Raw genomic sequence first — 17,416 nt, forward strand, 5'->3', positions numbered from 1 at the left:
GTCACCCTTAGATCTATAGCGGCAACGAGTAAGGTAGAACTTCTACCCTCAGTAGAAGTTGATCAGTAGACCTGAGCATTCTGGCAGGGGAGTAAGGGAGGAGAAGGTCATGATATATTGGGGCGTGAGACCAGATAGTGCCTTGTAGACATAAATCAGAACTTTAAAATCGACCCTGAATTTCACAGGAAGCCAGTGTAGAGATGCTGAAACAGGGGAAATGTGATCCCTCTTTCTTGACCCTGTTAAAAGCCTAGCTGCCGTGTTTTGAACCAGCTGTAGGCGGGATAACGCAGTTTGGGGGAGACCAATGCACAATGAGTTACAATAGTCTATCCTTGATGTAATAAGTGAGTGGATCACAATTTCCAAGTTTTTAAGTGAAAGAAAATGTTTTATTTTAGTGATAGATCTCTAGCTACCCTTGACAACAGCACTGATCTGCTTATTGAAAATTAATAAGATGTCTAAAATCACTCCAAGACTCCTCACATAATCTTGTACATTCGACGACAGAGGACCTAACTGGGCAACCAGGCCAGGTAAGGAGGACATGGATGAACCTAAAATCAGAACTTCGGTTTTGCTTTCATTTAATTGTAAAAAAAATTGTTTGCCAGCCAATCTTTGATGCAATTTAGGGCATTCTCAAATGAACAATTCTTGTCTACACTCACTGGGAAATAAAATTGTGAATCGTCAGCATAACAGTGAAAAGATATGCTGTACTTCTGAAAAATAGGGCTCAGAGGAAGCATATACTGGGAAAATAACAAGGGTCCTAAAATTGACCCTTGAGGGACACCACACTGTAATTGAGTCGAAGTAGAAGAAAAATTAGGAAGGGAAATTATGTGGATATATTGAAACAACATCTCAAGACATCAGCCAGGAAGTTAAAGCTCGGTCACAAATGGGTCATCCAAATGGACAATGGCACCAAGCATACCTCCAAAGTTGTGGCAAAATGGCTTAAGGCCAACAAAGTCAAGGTATTGGAGTGGCCATCACAAAGCCCTGACCTCAGTCCATTAGAAAATATGTGGGCAGAACTGAAAAAGCATGTGCGAGCAAGGAGGCCTACAAACCTGACTAAGTTACACCAGCTCTGTCTGGAGGAATGGGCCAAAAATCCAGCAACTTATTGTGAGAAGCTTGCAGAAGGCTACCCAAAATGTTTTACCCAGTTAAACTATTTAAAGGCAATGCTACCAAATACTAACTATAAGTAAATATAAATACGAATCTCCTGTTGAATCAAAATAAGTAAATTAATTTTAATTGCATTCTGCATAGAGAGTGTTCTTCATTACCACTGACAATGTCCAAGAACGCATCATTAACTTAAAATGTCAAGGAGCCTTGATGTAGACAATAACCTAGTTTAGGTGTGCTTTGATGTTAAGATGCAATGTCATTTTATGGGGTTCTTTGGTCATTGGTCCACTAATACGTGACTGAGAACTTCAGTAGTTAAGACATAATTGATGGTCCTGATAAATATAAAATGTAATGCATGAGAAAATAAACTACACACATGTTGAATCATTGGTTGTACAGAACATAGAGGACATTTTTCTTTATTTTAATATATTCTTTGCAGAAAGTAAGCGTTTGATCTTATTTGAACCCATGTGCTTTCCAGTAACAGGTTGTCCAGTTGTTGATTCGTTGATTACTTTGACAAATGGGGACCTCTAGTGGATCAGGAACAGCCTTTCATTTGAAAGAACCATAGAATAAAGGTCTCCGTGCACAGATAGTTCCAAACTCTAGTAGATCTGGATCAATTATATATAAGGATATTTAAATAATAATTAGTTAATGGTGTTGTATTTTATTAGTCACTATAAAGAGTGCTCACCCCCTTGGAAGTTTTTCTCCCTGAAAGTTCTTTTGAAAAATCTATTTATTTAGAACTATGTTATTAATTTGTTTGTACATGAAATAAAAGCTATGTTTCAATGATTATGATCTTTGTACTAACAGAGACATTGTTGGTTGATAGCTGGTACAAATATGATACTTTCTTGTTTTTCTTGGTCACCTTATATTTTAGCTTTTGTTGCAGTGTTAACTGAATGTAGACATAGGTTTTTGCACTGGTGCATTTGTTTTTCCCCAAATTATGTAGTTATGAAACTATCAGAAAGTTTAGCTGACATTATTTAAAATGAAAAGCAAGAGGTAGTTATCAGTTTTAGTTCCCTTAATGTTAACATTAGAATAGATCAAATTGTTGTATGAAAGCAATTTGTCAATGCTCTATGCTAATTTAGACAAAACAAACAAAATACTAATTTGAGCAAACATGATGATTGATTGATATGATTGTTTGATAGGAATGTTGTTCAATGACCAACAAAGGATGTTGATTCAGGAAAATGATGTGCTGTGATTTACCGTATTGCTTAACAAATGGTACATATTAGGCAAATCAAGTAATGGGCATCTGTATGCTGTTTCAAAATCTGTCCAGAGGGGTTTTAGCTGTGCTGTCATCAATGACGTCACTCTATTTGTTACAGTGCGTCATACCTCCTTCAATATAACATATGCACTCCAGTGAATGAAGCATTACAGTCTTATATAAGAGAGCGTCTCCCTTTGCCACCCTCTGTGAGCTTAGACATGTTGCCAAAGGGTCAGTTCAGTTTCTTCACTGTTTGTTTTCAGATTTCATGCTCTTTTTGAGGTCATTCTGATGTCATAAAAATAGGGGTTCACTGCAGTCTTTTCGAATGTTCGGGCACCTGGGTTCACACATGACTCTCTGCTGAGGTCAGATCTCTGGTCACAATACTGACTTGTGTCTTCACTAAGGAATAAGAGCCTGTTCCATCTACATATTTGTGTAGTCCTGAATATCACTTTTTTGAAATCCTTTCAAAACCAAAGGTTTTAAGTAGAGCTGTGACTTTGCAAATTACCCTTGCCTCTTAACGTTGGATAGGGGGTTTGCCAAAAGGGGTGGCAGTGGGAACACCTCCAAAGATGTGTCTTCAGGGGCTTGCCTGAATGTAGGGTATTCCTATTTGTATTTCATCGGTAACCAAAAACATCTTTTCATGTGTGATGCTGCATTCATGCTGATAGGTGTCCGTATAAAGTCCAAGACCACTTGATGACCGTCAGTGGCGTCTCAGGGTCATTATTTAGTGTGGGGCACAAACAATCACTTAATCAATTATTTGACCGATCTTTGATCATTGATCATTTTGACAGATAAAAAAAACCCAAGAAAAACAATTTAATCTAGTGCATCAGTTTTAACTTCACTCTTTGTCCCTCACATTCACGCTGTGCATGTGCCCTGTTTATTCCCTGGTATTAATATGCATATTAGATGCGTATAACTGGCACCATCATCATTTACACCTGGTATTGTGCGTCTCTTTTGTGTTTAGATTTTGAGTAGAGGGTATCTAATTTCATGACTGCATACATCAATCATTACTTCAGTGTGTTAATGTATGATAATAAAGCACAAACAAAAAAATTATGCATGCATTTTAGATAAGCGCAAACATCACGTTTAGAGCAGAATTGTCCGTTGTTTTAGTGGAGTAACTGTGTTAACTGAGCTTCACAGATGTGCTTCTCATGTTACACATTATGTTCACATCAGGGACTAGGAAGTTCTCTGAACTTGTGCATGTGTGTAGGCGCTTTAACCGGCAAAGTTTAAAGACCTAGTTTTAGCACAGCGGTTGATTGACAGGTAGAAGTTTCACACTAGAACTCATTGGTTTCACTGGACTCAAACAAGGGGAGTCAAAAAAAATCTATCATAAAAGCCAATCTACTGTCATGTATGTGCCATAATAATAGATGCTACGCTCCTCAATGCCCTAGTACTTATAAAATAAAAACAAGTATGACTGATAAAAATAGATCACGACAGGTATTTTACGAATAAAGACATTTTTTCTAGCGCAACCTCTGAACATGATGACACACAAACATCCCTAATAATTCAATCTAAGCACAAAACACCACTAAGACGTGCACATCCACGTCAAAAAGCTCAAGTGACCGTGAAAGTAAACCACAAATAGGTAAATCGTCAAAGGGTCTGCATATTGTCGCATATTATCTCACTAACTTGAATGAACAGCATAACAAAACTAATCAAAATGACAGACTCCCAGTGGGGTGTAAAAAGTACTCAGAAATTATACTTAAGTGAAAGTATGGATACTGAGTGAATATTTTACTTAATTAAAAGTCCAAGTATCTAGACAAAAACATACTCGAGTGAAAGTAAAAAAGTATTCACATTAAACTGTACTTAAGTATTAAAAAAGTAAAAGTATATATTTTTTTCCTAGATAGAATGAAATCAAGAGAGGTGATTGTGTGAGAGAGGATATTGTTAAATTCGATTGGTTTGTTAAGTTGCCTTTTTACTGTCTCCGATGACGACGAATGCCCCAGTGGCATTTGCAACCTGTTCATAGAATCATGTTACAATAACTAAATTTTTGCAAAATGATTTTTATGTGGCCTGTTCTATGTAACACTGCAATTTCCTGGTGGAATGAACACTAGATGCGCTAAAACAACAATTACATAACTAACTACATTAACAAGCTTGTTTAAGTGTGATCAAATTGCACGGTAGCTCAACTGATAGAGTGTTGCATATGCGATACAAAGATCTGGGGTATGAGTCCTGAAGATCAAGCGAGTCGAAACATAAGCCGAAAATGTCATAGAAGCACCAAAAAATGATGTGGTTTCATCTCACATTTGCTTTTTATGACACTATCATTTAGGTTTAGGTTTTATAGTTATTATTATAATTTATAGTTATAATTATATATTAAAAAAAAAAAAATAACAATAATAATTCAGCAAATAAGGAGTAGAAATTCATAGATATGATTTAAATATGAAGGCAAGTGTAGAAATGAATTACATGTACACATTTAATTACAAAAGCCTTTTGTTTTCATATACTGTATATATTTACAACGTGAATGAGAATTTTTCACTTCATAACTGTCCAATCTGTAGAAGTAGTAGGCATTTAGAATGAAGTTTAGGACAAAAACCGTGAGTGTTTCTCACTTCGTGCTCATAGTTTTTAATGAATACATCACATTCAGTCGGGCAGTCACATACGGTCTAGTGGCACAAATATTTCAACATATCCAATGCTCAAATCAGATCCAAAATTCCACCTCTGCAGATGGTAAGAACTTCACACTACCACCGTGCTACACTTCATTTGAAATGACTGACCTCTGGTCCATCATCTGTTGTTTGTCAGATGCAGTGAAAAGGCGGCTTCAGTCCAGTAAGACGAAAGAAAATTATTGCAAAAATGTAATGAGTACTTTTCAAGCTAAAATAAAATTGTAAGGAGTAAAAAGTACTATTTTTCTTTGGGAATGTAATTAAATAAATGTACAATTATTCCGTTTCAATTGCACTCGAGTAAAGTACAAAATCCCCAACAATAATACTTAAGTATAATACTTACTCAATTACTTTACACCCCGGTCATTGATGTCTAATACAAACCAATGCATCAACAACACAACACCTCAATGCAATGGCACACAATTCAATGAAATGATGAATGGTGCTTAACTAATCCAACCAACAGCACATTAGAAAAAAATTAGCTTTTAAAACTTACCAATGAAGTTCACTACGCAGGTCTACTAGTCTGCACCCGTTAACTTCCGATGCTCATGTCAACAGCTGACATAAATATGATCAAAGCTTTTGATTGGCTCAGGGGCAAAGGCAAACTAGCCCCTCAGGCCATCGTTTAACACTCATTGCACATTTGCATGACATTCTCCAGATCTCCGTTGATTAACATTGAGGGCCTAGCCCCACACATAGCAAATGAGAACGATTAAAAGGCTTTTACACAACAAACCTTAATAATAATAATATCATTTCTCAAAAGAATATATACTTTTTTCTTGTATAATGGACATAAAACATGTTTAAGTTGTGGAAAATATATTATTTCTTAAAATAAATGTATGATGATGCCATGCAATTTGCACAACAGTGCCATTTCTGGTGGGGCTAGCCCAACTTGCCCCTATTGTAGAGATGCAGCTGGTGACAGTCATGTTGTGATCACATGTCTTGAAGAGTACTTCTCACATTATCTCAGTAACTCCCGTTCTCACCCAGCTAACAGTTTTTGGTTCCCAGAATGTTCCGGGAACGTTGGTTTTTGGTTCCCTGAACGAGCATTCTAATGTTATCTTTGGGTAGCAAGAAAAGTTATTTTTGACGGAAATATAACGTTCCATTTAGGTTTTGCAGAACATTCCCCTAACGTTCTCCTAATATTCCACTAACATTCACTAAACATGTTAGTTATTTTGAATATTTTGCAACATTAACACATCTGTGGGTCAATTCCCTTCATTTTAATGTAAATTTTGTTATTGTTTAATTTAGTTATCACTGTACAATATGGTTCTGTTCCTTAACATTAGTAAATACATTATTATATATTTACTGTGCATTTTCACATTGACTTTCTATAGCTTAGTGTTACTTAACATTTCACAGTTTAGTCCTGCTGTCCACATACTGTATGTGGACATACATTTTTAGGAAAACTATTTGCTCTAGATTTTTTTTTGCTTATTTCCGTGCTATTGCAACAAATCAAAAAGGGAAATGGAAATGCACACAGCAGTCACGCGGGGGTTTTAGGAGGTTAAATCGGAAAAATGCCCCCCTGAGGGCAAAACGCCACATATTGAAGTGCTTACCCGCATTCTGTTATCTCCACTGCTTTGCATCTACATTTTTTTGTATGTAAGAATGCATTCTGTACTGAGATTGCCTACTGTCCCATATTAGCTTTTTTTGGCTGAAATTATGGCAGTCGTCCCATATTTTAGCAGCAAAAATACACCGGAAATGCCCCGTATTGAAGGCATCGTGTCATCAGTAAAAACGCCTCCATATGGCGAAACGCCCTCTTTGGCGAAAAGTTGGCAACCCTAGTCTGAATGGCCCCTAAGTTTAGTTGCAAGTCACTTTTAAGCTGCTTTACTCACAAGCACTGACTCATTCTTTTGTTGTTTGGTTTCAAATAATGCAGAATAGCAGCCAGGTTACCTTGACTTGAGTTGACCTGACCTGTTGCTAAATAAGTGTAAAAGATTATGCATTGCACAGCAAGCCGTTTGTAGCACTGCAAATGAGGTAGACCCCCCATAGCAATCTGTACGTGTCCTGCTCAGCTCTGAGTGGGTGCTGACAGAGTCGCACACCCCAAACTCAGAGTTGCACACTCCCAACAACTGTAGATATAGAAACCTGCTATGGAAAGGCCATGTGGTTTGTCTAGATGAGTTCCCTGCACTGCAAAGATCCACAGTTGGGGTTCCACAGGTTTTCTCTTGTTTTCACCAGCGGGGGTCTTCTATGCGTCAGAAATGGCAACATGCTCGTTCTTGGGGGTCCATAAGGACACTGACAACTACTGAGGTCGCTACCAATGGGGGCGTTACTCTGAGTCATTGCTAAGTATAACCTTTGACCAACGACTAGAGTTTCACCCAAACAATAGAAAGGTTACAGCTTAATTTGGCTCCCTCCACTGAGACCTGACCATAAGCAATCATGACAAATTCCTCAAGGAAATATCTCTTCTTTATGTGGCCTGTCTGAACACAAAACACTGGCCGCTAGACGACTGACTGTGCTCATGACGGATGGCAAGATACGTAGCGGCCTACAGTGGATTGTTTAAGCAGTCTTCAGTAAATAATGTGAATGTGCAAAAGGAGTGAAATATGTAAGGGATAATGTATAGTCAGCCAGTTGTTATCGCACAATAAACCCCGATAGGGTGATCAGGACTTGTATCACCCTGAAGGGGTTTATTTTGTGATAACAACCGGCTGACTGTACATTATCCCGCTTATTAAACGGCTGCTAACCAAATAAATAAATACATGAACAAAAAATATTGATTTGTGTTGAAATTATGCAATTTGAGAAGAAAGAAATCGCTGAACAGCTGGAATCAACCTCCAGTCTGCGTCAGAGTTCTGTTTGTGTTTATTTTGTGAAAATTACCGTCTGACTCTTCATTATTCAGCCTATTACAAGCCTACTTGTCAAATAAATAAATAAATGCACATGAAACATTGATTTGAGTTGAAATTATTTTATTAGCTCACTTGTAGTGATCACACAGTGATCCGAAAAGCAGGAGAGATGGCTCGCAGAACCCAGATGAGCGGTCTGATAGGTCTTAATCCCCGGATGTGCAGTTGTTACAGGTATATCTGACCGCTAGATGGCGCCATTGACCAATCAGAAACGAGTATTCCGGAGAGCCGTAATAAGTCTCTATAATTGATTGATATGTTGATAAGTCATAATTAGTGGTGTTAATATTTGCAGCCTGATCTCATAAAAATGTGACTGTGGCGACATTTTTGCAAAATTATATTTTATTGTTCCTTGCACATATTGCGCAGTTCTGAAGTTAAACGTTTGGCGCTAAAAGCGAGTAAAATTTTCCCCCAAATAGATGAGGTTTTTAAGGTTAATGCTCTATCGAGTTTTAAATCAACAAAACCTACCTCCTTCTAAGCGATAGTCATTCAAAGCAAAAATGACATGGGAAAACTCAATTGCTATGGCAACCATGTAATTTTGTGGTGCTTCCATAACACTTTTGTCACATGGTCTTCATGACTCATACCCCGTCCTTTGCATCGCAAGTGCAACGTCAGTTGATCTTCCGAGCAATTTGATTGAACTTGAACAAACTTGTTAATGTAGTTGGTTATGCAATGCAAACATAAAATGTATCGCCTTACAAGTTATGCACTATCGTTAAAGTGTTTATATGTCATGAGGGCAAAAAGTAAGTGTTTATTAACTGATAATCTGCCGTTTCACTCATGATTTGTGTGAAAGGGAATAAAAATCATTGTTGTTGTAGCGCCTCTAGAGTTCATTTTACCGTGAATATGCCACAATATGTAAAACGAGGCACATCAAAATTATTTTGCAGGTAGAAAAATCATGTAGTTATTGTAACGTGATTCTTTGAGACCAGGTTAAATATTTATTCAGACAACAGTTGCTGTTCATGAATGCATCAAGAAATCTGAAATATGCTTGTGACCCCAAACACAAAGTAAATTAGTGATCTGAGTTTGGGGGACATTTGTAAATAAAACAAGAATTCGAATTTTTCAGATAAGTTATAACCAACACATAATGCATTGGGTACTAACGTATTTTAATTAGTGTTGTTTACAAAGGCAAACAACACTATTGTTTTGATTTGATTTTATGAGATTCAAACAAACCTCTTAACCTTAAAGGTATAGTTTACCCAAAAAAGAAAATTCTCTCATCATTTACTCACCCTCATGTCATCCCAGATGTGTATGACTTTCTTTCTTCTGCAAAACACAAATGAAGATTTTTAGAAGAATATCTCAGTTCTAGAGGTCCATACAATGCAAGTGAATGGTGACCAGAACTTTGAAGGTCCAAAAAGCACATAAAGGCATCATAAAAGTAATCAATTTGACTCCATTTTTTTAATCAATGTCTTCTGAAGCGATCCAATTTTGGGTAAGAACAGAAAAAATGTAATTCTTTTTTCAGTATAAATCTTGATAGCAGTCTCCTTGGCGATCTTGATTTCAAGTTCGATTACACTTCCTATAGCGCCATCTAGCACTCTGCACACGCATCAGGAAGTGTAATCGAGCTTGAAATTATGATTGTGCCGAGAGACTGCAATGGCAAGATGAACAGTGAAAAAGGAGTTAAATTTTGGTCTGTTCTCACCCAAATCTGATTGGATTGCTTCAGAAAACATTGATTAAACCACTGGAGTCACATGGATTACTTTTATGCTGCCTTTATGTGATATTTGGACCTTCAGAGTTCTGGCCACCATTCAGTTGCATTGTGTGGACCTACAAAGCTGAGATATTCTTCTAAAAATCTTCAATTGAATACAGCAGGAGAAAAAAAGTCATACATATCTGGGATGGCATGAGGTTGAGTAAATGATAAGATCATTTCCATTTTTGGGTGAACTATCCCTTTAAGTAACACATTTTGGCACGACATGAATGATACCTCAGAACCGTGTAACTTGTTCAAGAGAGCGGTGCTATTACTTTTCCCAAAGACTTAGCCAGTACGTAACCACGCAGAACACCCAAGCAACTGAATGGCAATGTGCTAAAAAAAATAAAATAAAATCAGAACACCTTGCAACCACCTATAACACCCTACCGTCATGGCAGTGAATTTTACACCACCAAGTGTATTTATAGCAGTTGTAATCAATTAATATATTCCATTATTGATGCATTGAATTTTATTTGTCAGATTGGAATGCATCAATGCAATCTTACTAGGGCTGTCAATCTAGTTAGGGGTCTAAGAACCAAAGGTCATAGAGATCCCAAACTTGGCAGGGTGGTCCTGAATCCCAACAGTGCGTCCGATTCGCACAAAATTTGGTATACATCATCTACAGACCATCCTGACAAAACGTTATCAAAACAATGTTGATTCGTCAAAGTACTTACAAGCCAATGAAATGTGTGTCCATGGCCCATTTTCACTTATCGACCTATGAACACTTGGTCATTTTTGACACAAAGACATTTTGAGGATAAACAACCAATTTCGTCCAATTCTGCCCTTGTGGGCACTGTAACTAAAAAAAAAAAAAAAAAATGTCTTTGCATGCATACATGAATCTTATTAGGTTCAAGCCCTAACATATCTTTCAATTACTGATTTGACAAATCAGCAAAAACGGCTGCCAGCAGTGAATCAGATTTGCATTCATTGCATTGTTTCTTAGGCATCCACTTACAGGTTGCCAAAATTAGGCTGTAAACACATTTTTTGTGAGAATCGACCACAAGGAACCTAATTCTCATTTTTGCTCAAAACTCCAGACACCGTACAGGCTAGAATTCAAATTCATATTTCCTTTGAATCCTTTAGTGCCCCCAAATCATACGATCATGTGGATTTCCATTTCCGCATGTAAATTTTACCACTTAATTTTTTTTTTTTTTCAAACTCGTCCAAGGCCATTTGTCTGATTCACATGAAATTTGGTATGCGTCATCTTGAAAATAATAATAATAATAAAATATATATAGAGAGAGAGAGAGAGAGAGAGAGAGAGAGTGAGTTTTGATTCATTAAATTGTTTGGAAGATATAAGCCATTACAATGTATAATGACTAATTGGCCTGTATCTTGTGAGCTCAATATTAAAACTTAGTACACATGGACAAAAGAACAATCTTATGTCACATGTCAAACTAAATTGATTTCTGATGCTAGGGGCTACTATAACTGAATAACTGTGATCAAAGTAGTAATAATTTGACATCAAAACAACTGTGTCAAAAGCATCCATCGGATCTCTTCTTTTGGATTTGGCTAATTTAGTCGTTTTCTCTTCACATATGGTTGAACCCTGATAATTGCCACTTATTATTTATTATTTATTTATTGCTATATTTATTATGTCATATTTGTTGTACCAAGTATGGGTTTTCTATATGTATGTAAATGCTTTTACTCAAGTGTATGAAAGTCTTTAACCCTTTCTATAATCCATTATGAAGTGTCAAGTACTCTGCTGCTGTAATATTGAAGAGAGGCTATAATATATTGGCATATCATAGAGAATTATAACCACATCTGCATAAATTGCTAATCATAGTTTCATGAGAAAAACTGACAGATACACTCAGGAGGGACTTTTCTAATTCAGTACATGACCTGACATCAGACACACAAACCTACAAGACACATTGCATCATTGAGAGACTTCCCAGAAATGTTTAAATACATGACAGGAGCCATCTGCTTATTTATTTGTAGCAAGAGCTCATTATGCTCAGGTGCAGGGCTCATTTGCACAGCTGTATGTACTGGAGGCGGGCCAGAGTTCTGTGATCAAGTGAGTGTCTATTCTAGATTAGAAGAACCCACATCAATACCACTCATTACACGTGAGCACTGTGACACTGATCACTTCAAAAGACTCTTATACTGTGGCATGATATGTGATCACAGAGATGGCATATGATTTCAGACCTGTTTTGCTATTACCATACACTTGAAAAACAAATAAGGCCAGTTTCTAAGAAAACTACATGAATTTAAATGGATTGTTTAGAGTTTTGTAAGCTCTTGATTCATTAAATAGAATTACCAATGAATGGCTTAGTAAACTGCTGTGTTTATATTTTATTGTGACTATTATATTAGTGGTGCTTATGTAACGGGAGGCAGCTGGTACGTGATAGCTGTGCGGTATATGTAAATTTCACTCCCTTGTACACTAGTGACTGATGCTAGAAGCTGTAGCCTTTAGCCTCCTCCTTAGAGTGCCCACCTCCCATGCCGGCTGACGCCGGTTCGAATCCCGCTTTGAGTGGGTTGAGCAGGACTGGTAACACTTATAATTACATTTTTCAACTGGCGGTCCATTAAACTGTTTGCAACCAGTGAGCAACCACCCAAAACAGGCTAGCAACTGCATCACAACCCCTTTGCAACTACCCACAACATCCTAGCATTGTGGCAGTGAGTTTTGCAAGCACCACTTCTAAATCTAGTTTCATGCTGTATGTCCATCTGGCATCACATCAAAACAAGGGGCTTTTAACTTTTTGTTTTACCTAGTTGTTTACCATGTCTAGCTTCTGAAACAATCCAGCTGATCATACAATGTTTTAGCAGGCAAAGTTCATAACGACATGTGAAATAGGAGGTCTGAAAACTTTGCTCACTGTCACGCTGGCGATCCAGTTTGCAGTATTCTCTAGCAGCTGAGCTAACACAGGCACTGGCCTGCTGCTTATAATCACCTTGAAATGCCTAGGGTGTCACTGAGTTCAAAGCCACTATGGTGGATTCTCGGAAGTATTGACGTAAAGCCTGAACAGCAAAGGAACGATTATGAAGTAGTGTAATATTTAACAATAAGCAGCAGAATTAAAAGTCAAAATAAAAAGTATAATTCTAAGAGAGAATGTTTCTATAAACAACACCCAAGTTTCACTATCATATTTTGATGTGTCAAAGCTTGTCAGGAACATATTATATTATATTTCTCCACAAAACCATAATAAAAAAAATAAGAAGTTATGTGTTGCATAAATAAAATTAAACCTAAAGTATTTATATGTCATGGTAGTATTTGTTGTACTGCCTTTAATTAATGCTGACTTTAATAATAATAATAATAATAATATATTAATAACAATAATAATAATATATTTGTATTTAATACTTAATTGGCATCAAAATATGTCACATAGCAAAAAATCATGGTCCTAAAGTTAGGCTTAATATTTCGCTTTTTTATTTATATTCTGGGGCTAAAAATGACCTAGACGTGTTCTTGACAGGCTTTGTAAGATTCACCAAGTAAGCAGGAAATAACACTGAATTTGTTCAACATTGGTCATGGATGTTAATTTTTTAGTGGTTTTTATGACTGAATAAATGCTTGTCTTTAAATCTGTGTTCTGTAATCTGGTCTCTGTTAAAGGAATTTCACAGAACATCTTGTCAGTGGATTACTGTCACTGAGTTTCACACACTACTTGTGATGTGCATTGAGGTGTTCACAGCATGTAATTGATTTGGCTTTTTTGAATTTGTACTGAGTTGTAAAACTGTCAGCTAGTCCAACTGAATATGCTCTGATTTTAAGATGATTCAAATGTGTATGCTATGCTCTTAGACTATAGTAATCCGAATACCAAAGGGTGAGTTAAAACATGATCTCATTCCATGTAACCATTTACCTAACATATAAATGAAAAAGTTTTGAAAAGGTGGTAATAAGAAGTCATAAGATACACAGCAGAATCTGAAAAATACAAACTACAGTTGACCACAAAAATATTTGTATACTTAAGCCACACTTAAAATGTATGAATGTCATTGCATTAGAGAACAAAATTTAGAAGACAGATTGCACAATTATGCTTCAAACAAAACATTTCTATTTTTCTATTCAGCATTTTAGAAAATACATTTGATAGGTTTCAAATGCTAAAACAATGATTACGATGTTCAAAATGAAGACGAAGTATTTGGACACATGTCCATGGTTAAAGTGATGAACTCTGCTAGGACATCTGTGTGAACTTCTTTTTCTCCAGAACTCCATGTGGCTACACATGTGCTGTGTATTCCTTACATCAAACCATTATTTTATTATTATTACAAATTTTTAAGTTTATTTTTTAATACAATTAATGCAAAATTCTTATTTCACCATTATTTATGTAGATTAAACTGGTGTCCATCTGCTTTTACGAGTGTAACTGAGCTCTGATTCGATATAAGAGACTGGAGGAAATAGTAAAACTACTGTTCTTCCCTTCATCTAACACATGGAGCTTCTTTCAAGTGGTTTGAGATGACAACAGACCTGTAGATCCATCGCATACATGTTTCAGATTCAAAATGCATGGATTCAGTCACAAGAAACAATAAAACAATAAGGGCCCTCAGCTAGGGACTTTGCATATGTCCGGCACTAACTGCTACTCTCTCATACACTTTTTCTCTCTTGACTGTTGGTGAGCTGTCCTGTGGAGAACACTGAGGCCAGTAGGGTCAAATAAAACATAATATTGGAACTCGTGATTGGGCAGTCAGTGTAGGCAGGGTTGGGGAGTAACGGAATACATGTAACAGGATTACGTATTTAAAATACAAAATATTAGTAACTGTATTACATTAAATCATTGGTAATTAGAATACAGTTACATTCAAAAAGTATTTTGATTACTGAAGAGATTACTTTGCATTTTATTGTCATTTGTTTCATTTAATATTTAGTCCTTTCAGATGGAAAACATTTATACATATAAATGATGCAATCAAAAGTGCATTTGAACAGCGGTGAAACACTTTCTTATGATGTGTTACATTCATACGAGCAGACAGAGAAGTAAGTTTGAAGTAAGTCTGGAGCACAAGAAATAGAAATAAACCTTGTGTAAATTGTCAGCTTTACGCTAAGCTAAAATGCTATTTCTAGCCATTTTAAATGCACGTTACCAGCACAATCATATTTTGTTTATCAAGAAAATTCATGTTGGATCATAATTTCTTTTTTCTAGTAAGACCTTTGGTATTAGGGCAAAATCGTATTCTTGATAATAATTTTTGTATTGTTTTCCTATAAAAATCCTTAAAACAAGATCAATTAGATTTATCTTGTTTTAGAAACAACACTGCATAAGATATTTAGGTTTTTTAACATGTGTATTTTGTCTTACTGTACTGGCAGAGTTTTTATAGTCAAAACAAGTGACAAAATCTACCAGTGCTGAAGAAGTAATCCAATGTATTTAGAATACGTTACTGACCTTGAGTAATCTAATGGAATACGTTACAAATTACATTTTACAGCATGTGTTCTGTAATCTGTTGTGGAATACATTTCAAAAGTAACCCTCCCAACCCTGAGTGTAGGACATGTTAAAGCTCATAAATCCACTGACAAATCTTTAGAACATCTGACTAATGGTCCAATACACTTACAAAAAAGAACTGAGATGCTTCCATGGTACATTGATGGTACAAGATGATAATACCATGTTACTGAATGACCCATATGAACCATATTCATATACTGTGGTTGGTATTTACTTGGAACTCCAAAGTGTACGATGCCCTGACCTTCTCTCTCTTTGTGCCTGTGAGCTGTGTTTATAGTTCGGGTACCTTTGAACTACCAGCTTTCTTTATCACATATTTTCCCACTAGAGAATGATAAAAGAGAAGAGAAGCACTTCTCTGTGTGAGAAACTTTGCGAATCTCAGATAAAAAATTTCTCAATAAATGTCTTTACAGCTCTCCATACGTAAAGGACTTTACATTTTAGAAGCTGTCCACATGTTAACATTGTACGTATCAGTGTATATGCAAACATAAATGTTATGTACAGTACACTTAAAGGGTTAGTTCACCCAAAAATGAAAATTCTTTCAACATTTACTCACCATCACCCTACAAAGGTCTGATCACCATTCACTTGCATTGTATGGACCTACAGAGCTGAGATATTCTTCTAAAAATCTTTGTTTGTGTTCTGCAGAAGAACTATTCACGTCTGAGTAAATGATGAGAGAAGTTTTATTTTTGGGTGAATTATCCCTTTAACGTACCATTCCCCACAAATGCAAATGAGATGCTTCCAACTGCGTAAAATTTGCAGCAGGTCTCACATCCACTTTTTGGAATCTCTTAAGTTGTACATACGTGAGGGGTTTACATTTTACAATTTATCCACATATTGACATTGTGCGTATCATTTTTTTATGCAAACATAGAACATTTTATGCACATCTTACATCCAATTACCCATGAGATTACGTGGATTTATTTCCACTTACACTGTAGCGACTAAAAGCTTTGCACTTGAGCATCAATCCAACTTTTTGGTAACACGAAATTGCACAGTGAATCATTTGAGCCCGGCTCAGTGCTTAACGTTCTGCTTCTCAGGAAGCGGGAGTAAATGACAACATCCAGAGACAGGGAAGGAGTGAGCATAAAGACCTCCTTTCTGGGGGACCTTTGGGCTCGGCGTGCCCTGTGCAGAGTGGCGGTTTACCACAAGGGCATGCTGCTGGTGAGAGTTGACCCTTTGCTCTTCTCCGGGTGAGGGGGTGGGTGCGGGGACAATGGTGTCTCTCTCTCAGGCCTTGCATGGCTCACTTTCGGCCCATTTTCCACTTGTCCACACCCCACCCAGAGCGAACAATGCCTGGCCTTTTCACAGACCCCCTCGGACCATCGTCTTCAATGGACCGGCCAGCGTAAATGATGGCACCATACTCTCAGCAGGGAGTGATTCAAAAGTCTACATCACTTTAGCCACAAGGGCAACACGTAGGCTACAAAGGCCTCCATCAAACTAAAATAACCTCATGAGAACTGAGAGTAATGGCAGGGCAGTGCGGTAACGACAGTCTAAACTAACAGTCACACTTGAGTTTCTTGAGTCACCCTTATCAAACATGCATTAATGACATGCAAGGAAATAGTAGAAACTATCCTCTTGATTAATGACTTTTATATGAGCTTCCATATAAAACCATATGCCATATATATATCAAATAATATTTTAATATAATTCAAACTCTAGATACCTGAAATGTGTGGTTTGTTTGATTTTATGTGAAGCAAAAACCACCATGGGTAATTCATATTTAACCCACAAAAAAAATACAAAAACAGTTCAATACTATTTCACATAAAGAAAACTTTTTTTTTTTTTTTTTTTGTACTGTGACATTTTACCTCCTAATTCTCATACAGTAAAAAAAAGTTGTACAATTTGTTTTTATTAAAATCAGAGAAAATGAAAGGCAG

This window comes from Myxocyprinus asiaticus, chromosome 1, assembly GCF_019703515.2.
Source record: "Myxocyprinus asiaticus isolate MX2 ecotype Aquarium Trade chromosome 1, UBuf_Myxa_2, whole genome shotgun sequence".
NCBI classification, from domain to species: domain Eukaryota; kingdom Metazoa; phylum Chordata; class Actinopteri; order Cypriniformes; family Catostomidae; genus Myxocyprinus; species Myxocyprinus asiaticus.